General features: G+C 38.9%; 1 protein-coding gene across 11 annotated transcripts in view; it reads left to right on the forward strand.

The window, feature by feature from the left end:
* Nucleotides 1-16,563, forward strand: part of ZBTB20 (zinc finger and BTB domain containing 20) — a 468,555-nt gene that overhangs the window by 99,918 nt on the left and 352,074 nt on the right. For 10 of the 11 annotated variants that reach the window (XM_017833966.1, XM_017833967.1, XM_017833961.1 and 7 more), the window contains one exon: nucleotides 13,787-13,908. The exons of the other annotated variant lie outside the window; for it this stretch is intronic. The gene's annotated coding sequence lies outside the window, so the exon portion shown is untranslated. The remainder of the gene's footprint in view (nucleotides 1-13,786; nucleotides 13,909-16,563) is intronic. 11 annotated transcript variants of the gene reach the window in all.

The following is a 16,563-nucleotide window of genomic DNA, read 5'->3' on the forward strand; positions in this document are numbered from 1 at the left end:
GGCAGCATCCAAGCAGCAAATGCAGTCGTACTGCGTGTCTGACTGGCAAATTCAGACCATTTCACCTTCATATCTACTCAGTTTGTGCCTCTTCGTTCAGATCAAGCTTCTCTTTCCTCTTGTAAAAAGGAGTTAGTATGTTACAAATCTAGTCAAACAAACCACAAAGCTACAGCATTGTTATGATCTGTTGAAATCTACATCATAATATGGGAACAGATCTGCCATTGTCTTGAAATCTTTTACACTCCATGCTGTTTTAGCCAAGAAAGAGTGATCTATAGACCGATCTCTTTTCTGCAGCTCCAGAAAATCTTGTTTAGACACACAGTGATAATATTGACAATGGAGGTCATTAACCCAAGCTGAAGAAAAAGCAGAAGGAAATCTGCCTACTAAGCAAATTAGATAAACTCATGAAAGAAAAGCACATCAAGGATCTATTTAATGCCCAGATAATACAACAAATATATGTATGCATGTATGTTTATATATATATGTATAACATATATAACCACTTGCTCAGAAAATTCCTGGACAGTGCTTTGCCTGCAACTGAAAAGATTTAGTGCAGGGCAACAAGACTTCTCAGTTGCCCTGCCCATAGATTCAGTAAGTAACTGCTGTGGCTAGTTTCAGGGTCATGCTGTTGAGCCTGTCTGTCTGGTCTACAAGGGATGTGATCTGGACATGGTATGTTTTCAGTTGAACCATGCTCCAAATACATGCTTCAGTGCTTATCTACTGTTGTTGACTTCTTTAGCTGAATATAGAAACCACTAGTTGTCAGGCACTGAGGGTAAATGTAAAAAAAAATTAAGAGAAACCAGAGTATGCCATAATCATGTATATTCAGCATGAGTCCCATGATTTATTTTGTGATCAGAGCTTTTTGTTTCCTCATCTAGAAAATGGTGATAATTGGTGTTTATCTCATATTGCTATACAAAAGCAGTTATGTTGTAAAATTTCTTTTCATGGTCGTTCCTGTGTTTTTCTGTTGTAATTTCATTTTCTGTCTCAAACTTGGATTATACTCTCTTGCTGTAGAGGATCTTCTGAATTCACCATCTGATCTAAATTTGGCTATCAAATCATAGAAAGGAATAAACTGAGATATGTATGTAGGTCTGTGTGCTTTTTTTGCTGTCTTCTGTCATGCAGACTGGAAACTGGACCATAAAACTTGCCAACTGACATCACTTTAGTGTGGTCTCACAGTTTCTATTCAAGGACAATATACAAGAGTGTTATTCTTTAGGAAAGTATTTCTGATCCATTTGGTTGGCCTTAGTTAGCACTGTTCTTGATACCACCTCATCACTTCAGTAAAAGAATTGCAGGTTTCCTCCTCTGCAGGTAATTTTTCAAATTCCTCTTAATATGGATCCACTGCTTTTAAAATTTTAAAAAAAAAATGAAATCTGTAGGACTTACTCTGTTAGTTTAGAACATGTTGTTAGCTGGTAATAACAACTTGCTGCACGGCACACACAAGTCAGGGGCTGGATGTTTATGAAACACATGATAATAGGTGTTGCATTTTCTTATGTTCTGATTCATTTTACGTAAACTGTACAGCACCAAAAACACCCACTCACAAATAAAGTGCAATAGAAAAATGGCATTCAGATGTTAAGGATATGACTTAAACTCTCACAGCCAAGCACAATAAAATTGGGAGACTTATTCTGTTTATAAATCATACTATACTCTCATATATTCCAGCTGATTTTGTGGTGAGGACAGACCCTGCTAAGAGGATTATGGGAGCTATGTATAGGTACAGTAAGATGAATACAGTAGCATGAAATTTTAGTGGAGGTATGTCTGACAAGATTTTCTCTAACTTGGGACCACCATGTTTTAATTCATTCTGTAAATTACTCCTATACTTGTAACATCCCCAGGTGTTGACAGTCCCCTGTCTCAGAATGGCATACTTTGTTTGTTGCTATAGACTATATCTGCATTCATATGCCATGGCACATCTTTCACTGTTTTCCCACGAAGAGAGTTGGAAAAGGAAGATGTGCTTCTCTGGGAGCCTTGTTATGCAAGAACAGTGTGGAAATACCAGTCAGTCTCCTTTTCCATAAGCTCCCTGATCAGAATTTGGGGCTAGCAGATACACCCTTAGCAAGTCAATGTCTATGGTGGCAGTAGACAGCAGACAGCTCTGAAGTGGCTGCATTATCAGCTGAAGAACCTGAAGAGTTATAGTGACTTGAACTTGGGTCACATCCAAACACCATTTTAGATGGAGGAGAGGAAAGAAAAAAAGTCTATTTCTAGGGTCATGAGCAGGAACAGAACCTCTCCTTTCACCGTTTCGTCTCTCATCTTGTTTTTTTGGTTTTGATTTTTTGGGGTTTTTTTGGTGGGGGGAGGGGAAGAAAGCTCATTTTCAACACTGCATCTTCCACATGTCTACACAGTGATATGTAAAGACACTTCAGAGGATAGTGTTTCTTCTACTGTATAGTTCCCCTGTTGCAGCAGGTAGTGAGTGACACCTGTTGTTATATTTGTGATCCTTAAGTTTACTCAAAGCCTAGTGAACGTCCACCTTAGCACTTGGATACAAGGCTAGGCATCTTTGACTTTTACCTTTTGGCTTGGTTTGTTATAATACATGTTAAATGAAGGAAGAGGAAAAGCAAGAAATGCCAAAGTAAGAGGTAAATAAAATAATTTTATAAAGCTGCATCAGTAGATGACATAAAACAAAAAAATTAACTTGAAGCTGAACTTTCCTTCCAAACTGCAGAGTCCTCTCTTCCTGGGCTTCCCAAGTAGCCACCCTGTTTCATCATTGAGCTTCCTTGTTTCAGAGGACATGCAGCACTAGATAGCATTGTTACTCTACTCTTCTTTGTGTATAATTTGCAGCTTGGCTGTTCTTCCTAGTCACTAGTGGGTCATGTGTTCAAATAGTCCCTCAAACATGCCTAACAGCAGTAACAGTGCTTTAAAAGAGAGAATAGTCAGCATCTGAGCACTGAAATTTCTGTTACAAGAATGTAATCTTTCCATTACAATTATAATATCTGAGCTAAATTTACTAGTGTTTGCTGTGTTATTGTTCTTCTGCACCTTTTTGTTCTGTTACTGATCTGCATTGAAACTGCATATCAAAAAGTTATGCTAAGAAACTAGACCCTCAGAAAACAGATTAGCACACAGTAATTTTCTTCCTCAGTCATTGGAGATTACCTTGCCCAGTCTGCTTGTGGCCTCAGCTTGCTTTTTTTTTTTATCCAAGCTCAACTAAATTGACAATTATTTGGAGACAGTGAGGCTAATTGTCCTAATTAATACAAGTGGACCCAGGTGGGGATAGAGCTTGAGACTAGTCAGGTGGTATGGGCAAAAAGCCCTCCTCTCTTTGAGAACTAGTACTGTAATGGAGAAGCTGGTGGTACCTACAACTGTAATGCTTTTGTAGTAAGTTTTTTGTTTTGTTTTTAATTTCTGCTTGGATTGTTGTGTAATATGTTGAATGTGTGGATTTTCATATATGAAGGGTGGTGTCTGAGAGAGGGGCCTTACCTTAAAGAAAAAGCTTCCTTTCAAATAAAAAGAGTTCACTGGTTGCTCCAGCCCTGTAGCTTTTGTTGGTCCTGAAAGAGTAGAGTATTTCATCCTGCATCAGAATGTACTGGATTAATCTAGAAACTGGAGGTATATTGATTAGCCACCAAGTGAAGAAGTACAAGGGAGTGTGCAGGATTGTGTCGTGTTTCTGCTGTGTTATAGTTCTGAAATGAAAGCTATGATAATACTAACAAGGTGCATGAAGGGAAATCTTGTTTTAACAGGTGTTGTTCATGGAAATGGTTAAAGCAAACTTGGAAACAGTGCAGAAGAAGGTGTAGTTTTTGTGTAGGAGATGGCAGAATATTATGCTTGTCTAACAAGCATCTATCATTTCCTTGCTATTTACTCTGCTCCTTGATCATCCTTCTTCGTTTCTGAGCTACCTTTATGTCAGTAGCTGTCACTGAAGACTTCCAGTTGCTCCCTTGCATCTGACAAAGATTCTAAACAGGGCAGATTCTGGTTGTTGACTTTGAGAGTAGATTTTAGCCCAATTTTCATAGATAAGATTTGGCGTACTGTCCTATCCCAAGTGTCTGTTCAGTGAAAAACATGCCACTCTCTGTGCCTCCTATCATTTTGTTTGCCAGCAACCTGGCACGCAAAACTCTTTTCAAGTCCTGACCTGGCTGATGGCTATTTGATGGCATAGAAAAAGAGGAAATAAATAGCAGCTGCAGTAGTTCAAAAGACATTAATTGGTTAAGGATTTAGACTAACTTCCTGCAGTTTCCTAACACCTTTGAAAATCCCAGTGAACTGTACTTCTAATCACCACACCTTTTCTATACTTGTGGACTAAAGGCTTTTCCCTTTGGGAAAATGACTTTCCCAAGCCTGGCAATAACACAGTTAAAAGGTATGGGAATAGGTCAGCCAGTGCCTGGTAGGGTTCTGTAGCCATAAGACTATCTTTCCCTTCAGACAAATCTGGCTGCAGTATTATTGTGTGTAACCCATGCTGATTCTAAAGGCAGTATGAATTGTATACATCTTGCACATCAGTTTCAGTGTCTTAAAAAATGAAGAGTTTTTTCCTTTTTCCCCTTCCTTTGAAGTTTTAAAGCAGAACTTGCTGGTGACCCACTTTTGCTAACAGTTCTCTTAACTAACCCCTGTACTCGCTTATACATTTTTTTTCTCTTCCACCCACTGTCTGTCTAGCCTGGTTTAAAATTTTTATATATGTACTTTTAAAAAATTGATTAGTTGGAGAGCTGCCCGTTCTTCTGCGCTGTATAATAAGGATTTAAAAACTGCACACTGAATTCTGTATAGTGTAATTAAAACTGACCCAGATTTGGACCTGAGAACACCAGGACTTAGCCAAACTTGCCATGAGCTGAGTTCTGATGGCAGATGGAAGCTAATGAGGACACACTACACTCCAGAATTTCCCAGCTGCTTGGCCCCTTTTTGTACAAACAAGGCTTGGAGTGAAGTCCCAATCCCAAGAGCATGTTCAAGCAAATGTACTGCACCCAGTGTTTTGGGAAACAAGGCAGTGCTGTTGGACTGCTTCAAGAAAATTTTGAGGTGTTATTTCCAATGGGCTTTTACTGTGTATCCCAGTATCATGCATATGTTGTCTTCCATCTTATCCTAGGCTGAGTGTGATCATATGCTTCAGACCATATCTGAATATCCTCCTCCCATTTCAGTTGGGAGGGCTTCCACTTTAATTTAACGGAGCATTAAGATCCCGAAGTACTGGGTCTCCGTTCGACCTGTGGTTCCCTTTAGTGGATTCAGTGTCCTGGGACTATTCAGGCAGATGTAATTGAATCAGTTTGAAGCAGCTGTAGCTGGCATGTGGTCTCTCAGATTGCTAGCACCTGCTTGGTTGGGGTTTTTTTGTTGTTTGTAACTCGCTAGAGTGAAAATAGTGCCAAAACCAGCATTGGTCTTGGAGCTGATAAAGCACTCCAGCTCCTATATCCTTTTCCCCTTCTAGCCTAGCCACCTCATTACTGGTGCCTGTAATAACGTTGTTGGTAGTGAGCAGAAACAGGTTTATGCTTCCCCTCCAACTGCCTCCCCCCCGCTTCAAGCCAGTGCGCTGCCAGTACTGACTCTCTTCTTCATAAGCAGCAAGAGTTAATAGTGCTCAGGTGTGCAGAGCGTCTGTGCCCTCCTTAGAAAATTGGGCAGCCCATGGTTTGCTGTATCTGATACAGGGAGCACCAAATTTATCTGCTGCTCTAACAGTCCAGCTGCTGGCATGGCAAGTTACTGTTCATGTCTAACAAATGACCACAGAGTCCTGGGATGTTCTGTTCAATACTTCTGCTCCCTTCCTCTGATGTAGTGTACATAGAATTTGGTTACTGTGTTCCTACTACAGTCAAAGTTTTAATATGGTAAGATTTCAGAATGGACTGTGAGTCATTTGGTTGCCTTTCTGTATTGTGTGATTTATTGTAATCAAAGTTCAAATTAAATACAGTAGTGCACTTGGCCAAATACATTAACAACACACAGTGGTGTGGTTTTCCATGTAATATTACAAGATGGCATATTGCAACATTAATTTTTTAAATATATTCCTCCACTGACTTCACCTTACTTTATGAATAAAGTTTATGTGCCTCCATTTTATTTTATCCCTCCCTGCTCCAGAGATAAAGGATGGATCTGGATTCTTAATTCCAACCATCTTCGTCTTTAGTGTTAGCCCCACACCTCACTTCTTGCTCTTTTCTTTTGCTTACCTGAGTTTTTATTTTATGGACCACAGTTTTTGACTTTGTCTTGAAAGATGCACTCCGCTGTGGAGTCCTGATAGTGAGGAAGAGGGTATTTACTGACATGAGAGTAATTATGATTAACTTTTTCTTTTGGCTTTAAGTATTTGGGTTGGCTTCTCTCTCTCTTTATTTTTTTTTTCTCTTTCCCCTCATTTGTTGGGTATTACCACGTATTTCTAGGGTCAAGAGGGTCTTGTCCTCAGCTGATGTATGGGGATTTAATTGCCTCCTGCAAGAGCTTTAAAAATTGCTGTTGTAGGCAATTAAAAGTCAGTTCCACAAAGTGTTCCAGGTGATTCTGAAGCTGTTTTTCTTTCTCTCCTTTAAACCTGTATCCTGCATTTATATCTCATATAAAAAGATTTGTCTGTAGATATTTGGGATGTAGGAAAAGTCTCCCCTACCATTGAATATTCCATTGCTTCTCCAACTCACGTGCTAATTCATAGCTCTCTGCGTTTTGTTGAGCTCAGGCATTTGAAGGGTGTTACTGAAGGCAACTTCTCTAGGGTTCAAAATATACTTTTGATTCAGTGGAAGGAAAATGTCGGTTGAAACTTACAGAGTTAATTGGTTTTGCCTTTTTTTTCAGTACAAAGGAGATGCTTCCCTTTATTTCTTTGTTTTTACAGTACAGAATACTACTGGGTTTATCTTTAAGTTGCATTAAATATACTTAGATACCCTGATAAACTACCTTGTATTACTTGTGTCCGTGAAAGTGATGCAGCTAAACATTTTAATAGTTGTTTAATGGAACTACAAAGGAAAAAAAAGAAGTGAAATTCCAATCAAGGCAGAATTGTTTTTACTAATTCAGCGAGGTGATGTCATTGCTTGATTTTTCTCTTGTCCTGTTGTGATTTGTAGTGTTTTGTTTGTTTGTGGGCTTATTTTGTTTTCTTTCCACTCAGGCTCCTGCTTTCCTGCTCCTTTTTGGTTAGTCTCAAAATGTCTACCAATAAAAACATCCATTTGTAATGATAGCTTTTGCAACTCTTTGTAGTCTGGAAGTGCTGCAGCTACAGATATCATCTAATGAACAAAATGCCAGCAACCAGTTGTAAGAGGGGAGGTTACTAGGGCTTAAATTAAAATTGGCTGAGGTTTGTGGCTCTCACAAACCTCGTATGGTATATGATTTTAAAGCATTTTCACTATAAGCAGCAACGCTTAAATCTGTGATTTAAATAATGGAGAGTAAATATGGAATATTTTATCTTTTTCACGTGTTTTGAGTACCAAGCATCCTTGAGATCAGTAGGATTATGGAAGGGAAACTGTTCTTGAAACCACAATGAATATAGCACCCATGAATATCTAAATAAATAGCAATAGCAAATCAGAAAGTGTTGTTTGTATGCAAAAATACTTGAGTGTGTGTGTGGGGAGGAAACAAGCAAAGAGTAAGTATGCAGGTGTCTATATTAGGATTTCTTGGTGCCATTTGTAGCCAGCCAGAACAAGAAAGCATCTGCCACTCTTATGGTTGTTTTGAAAATAAATATAGTATCAGGTCAGCAGCAACTGCTAGCTGACATATTTTGTTTCTAAAAGGCTTTTTTTCACGAACTAAAGTTTACTTTAGAAATATAGGCATTAAATAATTGTGAATCTACACTAAGTACAAGAGGTAGTAGAAAACCAAGAGGATTTATGTTCTTAAGAAGTCTATCTGGCATAAGTGAAGAGAAAAATATATAGCTGTTCTTTTCAGTTTGCTAACATCCTGACTCTGAGTTGTGAATTAAGCAGTGTTTATAGTGCTGAACCATCCTTTTTATACGTTCGATTTGAAGATATCAGTTTGGAGACTCTGTACATCTCTTACTTGTATACAGTTAACTGATCAATTTTATGTGAAGTATGCTAGCTTTTTGTGCACATGGAGTAGAGCACTTTCCAAACTAAGATGTATTAGTGACTAGCACAGAAGGGTGACAGAAAGGACAACAAAGGAAGTTAATAAATTGATAATGAAGTGGGATTATAGGGGATTGAGCATGGATATTAGAACCATCTCAAATATACTTTTTAATCACTACCATTCTGCTCTGATTCTGTCTAGTGGCTTTCTTGTGGCACCACCCTGTAATGTATTGTTGAGTATTTGGAAAAAGACCACTTGACTTGTTACTTATTGGCAGGCATGTCCGCATCCTTGACAGGGGTCAAGAGGTTAAATGAATGATAGACAAGATTCTTCTGTTTGCCATGCAGTTGGTCTCTCTAGAAGAGCTTTTGAATAAGTTGATAAAAATATTTGGAAAACTTGCAGTACTGTGTCTGATCTGTGAACAAAGCTTTTATTGTCTGGACTTTGCATTCCAGCACTGGATCATAAACATACAAAACGAAGAAACTGGTGAACGATTTAACACTAAAGTGAATACAAAAAGATACTGTATTATAACTAACAAAACTATGTAAGGGAATCAAACTAATACAAAGTAGAGAGGAGGAGGTGCTGAGAAAAATGTAATCAACTCTAAATCTTGAAGTGTTTTCAAGAAGAAATCTCAGCCCAGTTCTTTCTGTTATATCAACCAGGCAATTTCTTGAAAGAAGCATGAGTTGTCTCATGCGGTACACATAACTCTTGTCCACTCCCCAAAGGTTCAGTTTTTCCCTTTTCCCAAAATTCCGTGCTTGACAACTGGACAGAAGGCTACACTGAATTAAATTTTATTGTTCTGGTGTTCTCCATCCATTTACAGTGCACATAATCAGGAATTCAGATATGTCCCAAGAAACCCGTTTAACCTAATGAGAGCAAATGGCAATGGGTGTTCCTTACCGGGGACTGCAGTGCCAACATTTCTGCTTAATTGGGACATATTTGGCTGGTTCCAGTGCTTCAAGTGGTTTTTAAACAGGTGTTTAATAGGTGTGGGATTCTGAACTCTGCCCTTTTGATACAGCAGTTGCCAAATAAAGATTAACAGAAATAAAAAGGTCTGATGTCGAATAATAATTTTTGTCTTTGTATATTTATTCAGCATAATTTTTACTTCAAGTCGCAGGCGGGTGGGGAGGTGTTTCTTCTCATAATTGAGAAAGTCCATTAAATAGAACAACAGGATGTCTAACAGGGTGTCCTAATTAAAATTACCCTGTAATTTGAACAAAACATTCATTTGTATGTAGGTAAGGTTGACCTAAACCCCATCTAAATCAGAAAAAATTATTATACAATTTTTTTTCTGCTGAAAATGAAACTTAGCATTCTGCCAGCAAACAGCATGGTTCTGTTATTATACAGGATTCAAGAGTAAGGATTTTCTCTTCAGTGTTGAAAAAATAATGTTTTGCGAAAAGTTTAAATAGATTTCTCTCCTACCTCCACCCTTTGATAGTATTCATTCACGGTTGCGTTTCTGTGGTATTTTGAGAGCAGGGACAGTTTTGTTCTGTGCATACTGTAAGCCCATCTGAAGCCTTTGGTTGTGGCTACTATACTGGTGAACTAATAAGCAACAGAGATAGCAGCTGCTTAGCAGGACTGATTGGCTTGGGCTTGACTTTGCTATCTGCTACTACACAGTTTCTGACTGGCTTGGAGTGCAAGCCGGGTAATTTTGTTATCTCAGGGAGTGTGGACCTGCATGCATAATCTAGGCTGTGTACACAACTGCAGAGATTTCACGTTCATATGTAAAAATGACCCACTCATGCTTTAGCTGTCATGGTTTAAAATGCCGCTGAGGCAAATTGTATTAAATATAACTTATCAAATCAAAGTGAATGTTTGCAAGAATTTACTAACTTCAGAAATATTGTTTGTATTTAAAAGGGAATTCTCATCATCTTTAACTTGACAGAACTACACAAACTGCAGCTTCTGGATGTTACTTCCATGACACAAGGTGGTGGAAGTTTATTTATTTATACCCACTTTCTGGGCAGGTTGGGAAGGGGGAGGATTTTCAAAAGTGCTTGAAGCTGATCTCAATGTGCTGCTGATATATTCAATTTGGAATTCTTTGCCACGATTTGAGTGGAAAGAGAATCACACGCTTGTTCCTTTGGATAATCCCACTGCTATGTACAAAAAGTGGAACTTGATAAATGCCAGAATTTAATTAGGTGCAATAGGAGTGCCTTTCCACTGAATTATTCTTCTGCTTAAACCAACTTTTACATTTTCATCTCTCAGCTTCAATGGAGTATATAACAACAAAAGAAAGGAAAGGGAAAAATCTGATGAACAATTTGCTTAACCTACTTTAAGCTCCAAGAAGAATTGTTAAAGAGAAGATAAAATTTGAAGCTGGTGTTGTGGTAATACACTTTTAAGGTGATGAAGAGCACTTGAATAGAAAGTATTCAAATATTGGCATAATTTAAATTTTTTAGATTCCTGTCATTATTTTAAAGACAGTCAGAATTGATGTGGGCATCTGCTGTATTGTAGAAAGAGTAAAATTAATTCAATCAAACAGATATTTGCCAGAATACTTTACATGTCTGTATATATGTATTTTAGCATGTAGATACTTAAGTATGCATGTTTTCCAATGAACAGTTATTTTATGGAGACATGTATTCAGTGAGAAGCCACAGCAAGAATAATTTAATGCACAAGTGCGTTGTACTGGTAACTGCTGTATCTTAAAGGCAGTTGAAGGAAAATGGGAGTCTCGTTTTGGGGAAACCAGCCAAGCCTATTGTATAGGCATCACATAACTTGAACATGTCTAAGTTTGTGTAACAACCTGTGCAGCTGCCCGTGACTGATAGAATAACTGCAGCCATCTTGAGAGTGTGTAGAAGACTGGAATGAAAACAAGTATTGTGTAGATGCTATTGCTTCAGACTCACATATGCTGGTATGTAGTGCTACATGTGAAAGCACAGTTTGTTATTGTTGAACAGAAAAAGTCACCAATTCTTATGCCTGGTCTGGAGTCCCGCCCTGGAGGCCTAGTTGTAACTTGGCAATACAAATTCTAACTGCAGTACTGAAAAGGCAGGTATTGGTTGTTGAGCTGATGAAGATGGATGAAGATCAGATGTCTGCACTGATTCTTTTTGTTTTCTCAGTTACTGTAATTTCCGAAGATGGTAAATCCCCTGTGGGTGCGAACTGGCTAGTGAAGCTCTTAGCAACTTCTCCTGAACTATTGTTGATAGTGGTGTTGGATGATTCCTTTATGCCAAAGGATCTCTCTTGTAGGGTTTAAAATGTTCTAATTTTTCTTATTCCTGGAGCACAGAAGCTAAAGGAAGAGACTTGAACTGCAGTGTCTTCTGTATTCAGCTGAAATCCAGATACACATCCCACAGCCTCCTGCGCAACTGTTTGGGCAGAGTGACTTTAAAAATACTGATGGTGGTAAAGCTTACTTTCTAATCAGGACGGAATTGATGCTTGTGCTCTGGAAAGTAGCAAAAGACATGCACAGTATGATAACTCTAGAGATGCAAAAGAAATTTCCTGCTCTTTATTTCCAGAAGTATTTTCTGAAGTCCTTGAAAGATTGTTCAGGAACTTCCTGATGCTCTGGTAACAGTGGTTCTTAACCACATGATTTATCATTTGCCTTTGGCAAGAAAGTTCAGTTCTTTCCTATTGAATGTGGGACCTTGCCTTATTGCCTCAGGGAAGTGTTACTGTAATGCATGTCACTTGAGGCTAATTCAACCTGCCACTTGGAAAATGCCCCTGGTGCAGATTGTAGCACTGCACCATTATCTCAAGCTATTTTTCATCAGAAGCAGACTGCTTCTGTTCTGTATGATCTGTATAGCCCACCAGTTTATTTTAAGTTAGTATGTGGAGTGGGGGCTTTTTTTACCTATAAAGCTTTGATTGATTTGGCTTCCAGCTGTGTGATAAGAGCCTTTCTTCTGAATCATACCAAAGCAGCCCTAGACATCACAAGATGTAGGCCCACAGCAGCTTAAACTGATCAATGTTGATGCCGCTCTGTTGCTGTTCCTCCACTTGAACAGTTCTACTGCCTCCCTTAGCTGTAACCTCTGAGCTTCCTGCCTGGATGCTGAGCTGAAGCAGGGGCTTGATGTGGCTGAAAACACATGGGAAAGAAACTTTCATTCATCTGAAAGCTCCCTGAACCAGACATTTATCCAGTCCTAGATCAAGGATAGACTTGGGGACATCTGGCAAGGAGGGAAAGGAGGTGAGGGAGGGGTGGAATTTTGGCACCTGCAATTAAAATCAGCTTACATCTTAGTGCAGTTGTGCTCATAAGGTTCTGGAAAGAATAACTTAGTGGTTTCAGCAAGATATATCTGTGAGCATAGGATATGATAATCAGAGGAACTGTGGTTTTGGAATTTCTTTCCTCTTTAGTTTTTTAAGACATGCATTTTGGTATACATCAGAAACGCTGAAGATTACACACCTCAACCTTTCCACCCTTGAAAAGGGAAAAGGGAAAATAATGTGAAGGCTTGATTAATTTCTTTTATGAGGTTTGTTTGCTATATGTCATTAGAAGCAGATCAGGCAGGGGAAAAAAAAAATTTGTAAGCGGTAGGGAATTTTCCCCTTTGAAAAAGAGTAAAGCTTCATTAACATTTCAGCCAGCTTTAAATTAAAATTTTCATCTGAAAATAATCAATAACGTGTTTTGAGTGCCAGTGAGTCACATCAGGGCAGTATCAACCCAAGTTTCTTGTGTATACAGCTTGTGATGTGGATCCTTTATCATCAGTCACAGTGTTACTGTGCCACACATGCTGGTGTGAGTTTGCCTGTTGAATTAACACTGGGCTTTCTGCTGATCACATAAAGCCAGTGTGCTGCATACCACATGGCTGCCTGGGGCAAACTGAGCAGAGAAGAGATGACTGCTGGGTCCTGAATTTTGCACCTGCTTTGTATGCACCCTGACTTGGCCTAATGCTTTTTACCATGAGTAGCCCTATTCCATTCCATTGCAATAGGTCTGCTTACATGAGAAAAGTTTTCACTTCATATGTTTCTGTAGGACAGGCTCTCAGAACATGCTGCCAGAGTGATTGGGTTTTCTTTAACCCGTCCGTGTGCCACTGAATGCTGATACTTTACTTTCCCTGCCCCACTGCAGACAGGTCATTGAGTTTGATGTTGTGAAGGGGAGAGTTCAGAAGTGAAGCTAGTGGCTCTGCTGTGCAGGCAGTGACAAATGGCAGATTAGCCTGTATCCTTGGGTTTTGCATATTTGAGGGGACGTGGGGATTTGCAGCATGCAGCCTGAAATGCTTTTTTTTTTCCTGCAAGATTATGTCAAGTCTACATGGATTAGATTCGTAGATGTCCTGAGCAATTGGTGCTTCAACTGTAAAGCCTTTGGAGAAAAACCCTTTGCTGATTGTATCATGCTTTTCGTAGGGCCTGTATTGGAGTTCCTGGCAACTGTTACTAAAGGTTTTTTCCTTCATGCAAGATCTTAAAGATAATTTTATCCTCTTTTTTCCCCCCCTCTCCTCAGGGAACTGGAGGGCTTGACGCATCCTTTACATCCTGCATTTACTCTGACCACAGTCCCTCCCTGTTCTCACAAGTAGAGCTCAGCCCTGCTTCCCTTCCTGTTGATTCCCAGTCAGCTACATGGTAAGTTTTCATTATCTCTAGACTTGTTGCCACAAGGTAAAACTCTGGCAGACTCTCTCTAAAATCCATTAGCACTGGGCATTGAGGGCAGAGTACTTCATGCCCATCAGAGATCGTTCAGTTGTATTCCAGGCTGACTGCAAGGAAAGGAAGATAGCATTGAATTAGCATAGGAGCTGAACTTCAGCATAGATTGTTATAGGAATAAAATATGAAGTAAAATATGTGACAGAATTAAATCCATCAGTTCTAATAAAGGAAACAGAAGAAAGCAAAGAAATATTGGACCCTTAAATCCCATTAACCAGGCCAGAGAGAGAATGCGTTAAAAGGAAGCTGCACTGTATCTTTTTTCATTGTTTGATGAAATAATCTTTTTCACCCTTTAAGTAGTGTGTTTAAAACTCCTAGTATTTCTGAAACAAAGAGAATATACAGCCACCGAGCTAGCTGGTTTTTATACCTTCCTTTTCTGAGTATTGTCCTTCAGTGCAATACAGAGCCATTTCTTTGTTCTCACAAGCTAGCAGTTAAATTGTATGTAAATGTATGCAAATTAGATGCTGTCTAATAAAGAGAGTCATTAGATGGAAGAAATATTTAGTTTAGGGGAAAAAAAGAGAAGAAAGCAGGTGTATTTTGCAATAGAAAAATGTAAGATTGCAAAAGCCCCTCAAACTTTAGATGAAGGCTTTTTATAAAGCCATTAAGATATTTTCTAAAAGACTTGCCCTACTCTTGGTCCTATTTTCTGCATGGTTTTTTATGTCTATACACTTCTGTGTTCTTTTCTTAAAACTCACACTGGCTGTTCTGTACATACAGATATATAAGTATTGTATTCATAAGTTTTTTGTTTCTTTAAATCATATAGCTATGAATTTACATACATGTACCTTGCACTAGACTGTTTTTTGCCTACTGAGTAGACAGAGGTGGAATCCATGTGGTAAATTTTATTTTCATGGATTGATTTATTCATCATATGCTCTGACTGGATACCTTTTTCTCACTAAATTATCTTCCTCCATTTAATCAAACCTCCCCTCAACAATTTCAAAGCTTTCTTTTTCCCCCCATTTTATATATCCACCGAATCTCAATAACAGATATTTTTCCATTCTTTCACTTGCATTTTTTGCCAAGTTATCCCTTTTGAGGTATGGACCTGATTTAAGTCTGAAGCAGCAGTGACCTTTCTAAACATGAAGTCACAGCTTTACTGTCAGGTGTCACAGCACTAAGATGCTAGGAATGTGAACCTTTGTGTCATCCAAAGCTGGAGATTCCACACCTCCAGTGGATGGAGCACTCGTATCCATCTAGGCTCTGAAAGATTTAAAATAGATAAACCTTATTTTCATGCCACTTCCAAGGAGAAAAAAATTTTGGCCTTTTATCTCTCTACCTTAGAATTTCTAGTCCTGCTTTCAGCACTTCTGTTTGGGTGGACTAGAATACAAAGATGACATGGCTCAGTTATTTTGAAGTCATTGCTGTATTGTGTTTCTGATGGTCAGTTATCATGGTTCAGGCAGATGAGACAATAGCTGTAGGTCGACTTGCATATTTTTTCTGTTGCATTTTTGCAAGTCTGGAAGTCTAAAGACATATATATGTGTGTGTGTATAAAGTATATGTATATAAAAATAATGTTGTTTAAATATTTACATATAAAGCCAAGGGATTGGCTTCCTTCCCAGAATTACTGGAACTACCTTCACCAGGAACATTTGGACTTGAAAAATCTCTACAGCAACACTTTTCTTCTGAAACTAAACAACTTGTGAAATGAGTGACTAGTTCTGCACCCTTTTTTGTTCATGTGGGTTCCTTAGCTTGGGGTGATGGAGAGACCTCTGTGCATGGGTAATTCATTTCCAGCTAATTATGGTGAAGTTATCTTTTATTGCCCTTTTTCTCCTCAGTTTCTCATTGCCTCATTTTATGAGAGAGAATTCACAAGGGAGACTAGCACAGTGGGAGTATTTTTGCTACGGTTCTAGGACAGGTCCACGCAGTGTGCTGCATCTGGGCTGCGTGCAGTCTAGACACTGCAGTTCCCTTCTGGTCAGCCAAAGGGCAGTCAGACTTATGACTCAGAACAAGCTGACCTCCCAGTTGCCCAGTGTCCCAACAACTGACTGAGCACTCAGCAAAGAAGCCATAACATGTGTCTGCTACCCAATGGGAAATGCAGACAGGATCATTGAAGGAGGTAATGGAGGGTTAGCAGTGAATATTTCAGGTACTTTTGAAGGTATAATAGAATACGTAAGGTGAAGACTGTGAGGAATGCAAGGAAAATCTGAGCTATAATATAAGGATTCTAGAGAGAGATGAGGTTGAAGTGAGGGGAAAGATGGAGTACAGTGATGACTAGGAGGAATGAGGCCACATTAGTGAACAGAAAATGTTAGTGGTTTACTGACTCACTTGGGGCAAAAGTCTTCTAGGCTTTCTGGCACAAAATGTCCAGGAGAACTGAGTTACTAGTGATGCAGGCATTTAACATGGATGTTGACACATAGTTTTCAATCTAGCTAGGTGTAGCTATGCACATTCTTCATTTTGGGAGGTGGTTGTTAAACCTGAAACACTAATTAGGAGATTTACAGTGGAAATGGGACAAGCTACCAAATAAAGTACCTTCTG

The sequence above is a fragment of the Lepidothrix coronata genome, unplaced genomic scaffold, assembly GCF_001604755.1.
Source record: "Lepidothrix coronata isolate B3197 unplaced genomic scaffold, Lepidothrix_coronata-1.0 Scaffold226, whole genome shotgun sequence".
NCBI classification, from domain to species: domain Eukaryota; kingdom Metazoa; phylum Chordata; class Aves; order Passeriformes; family Pipridae; genus Lepidothrix; species Lepidothrix coronata.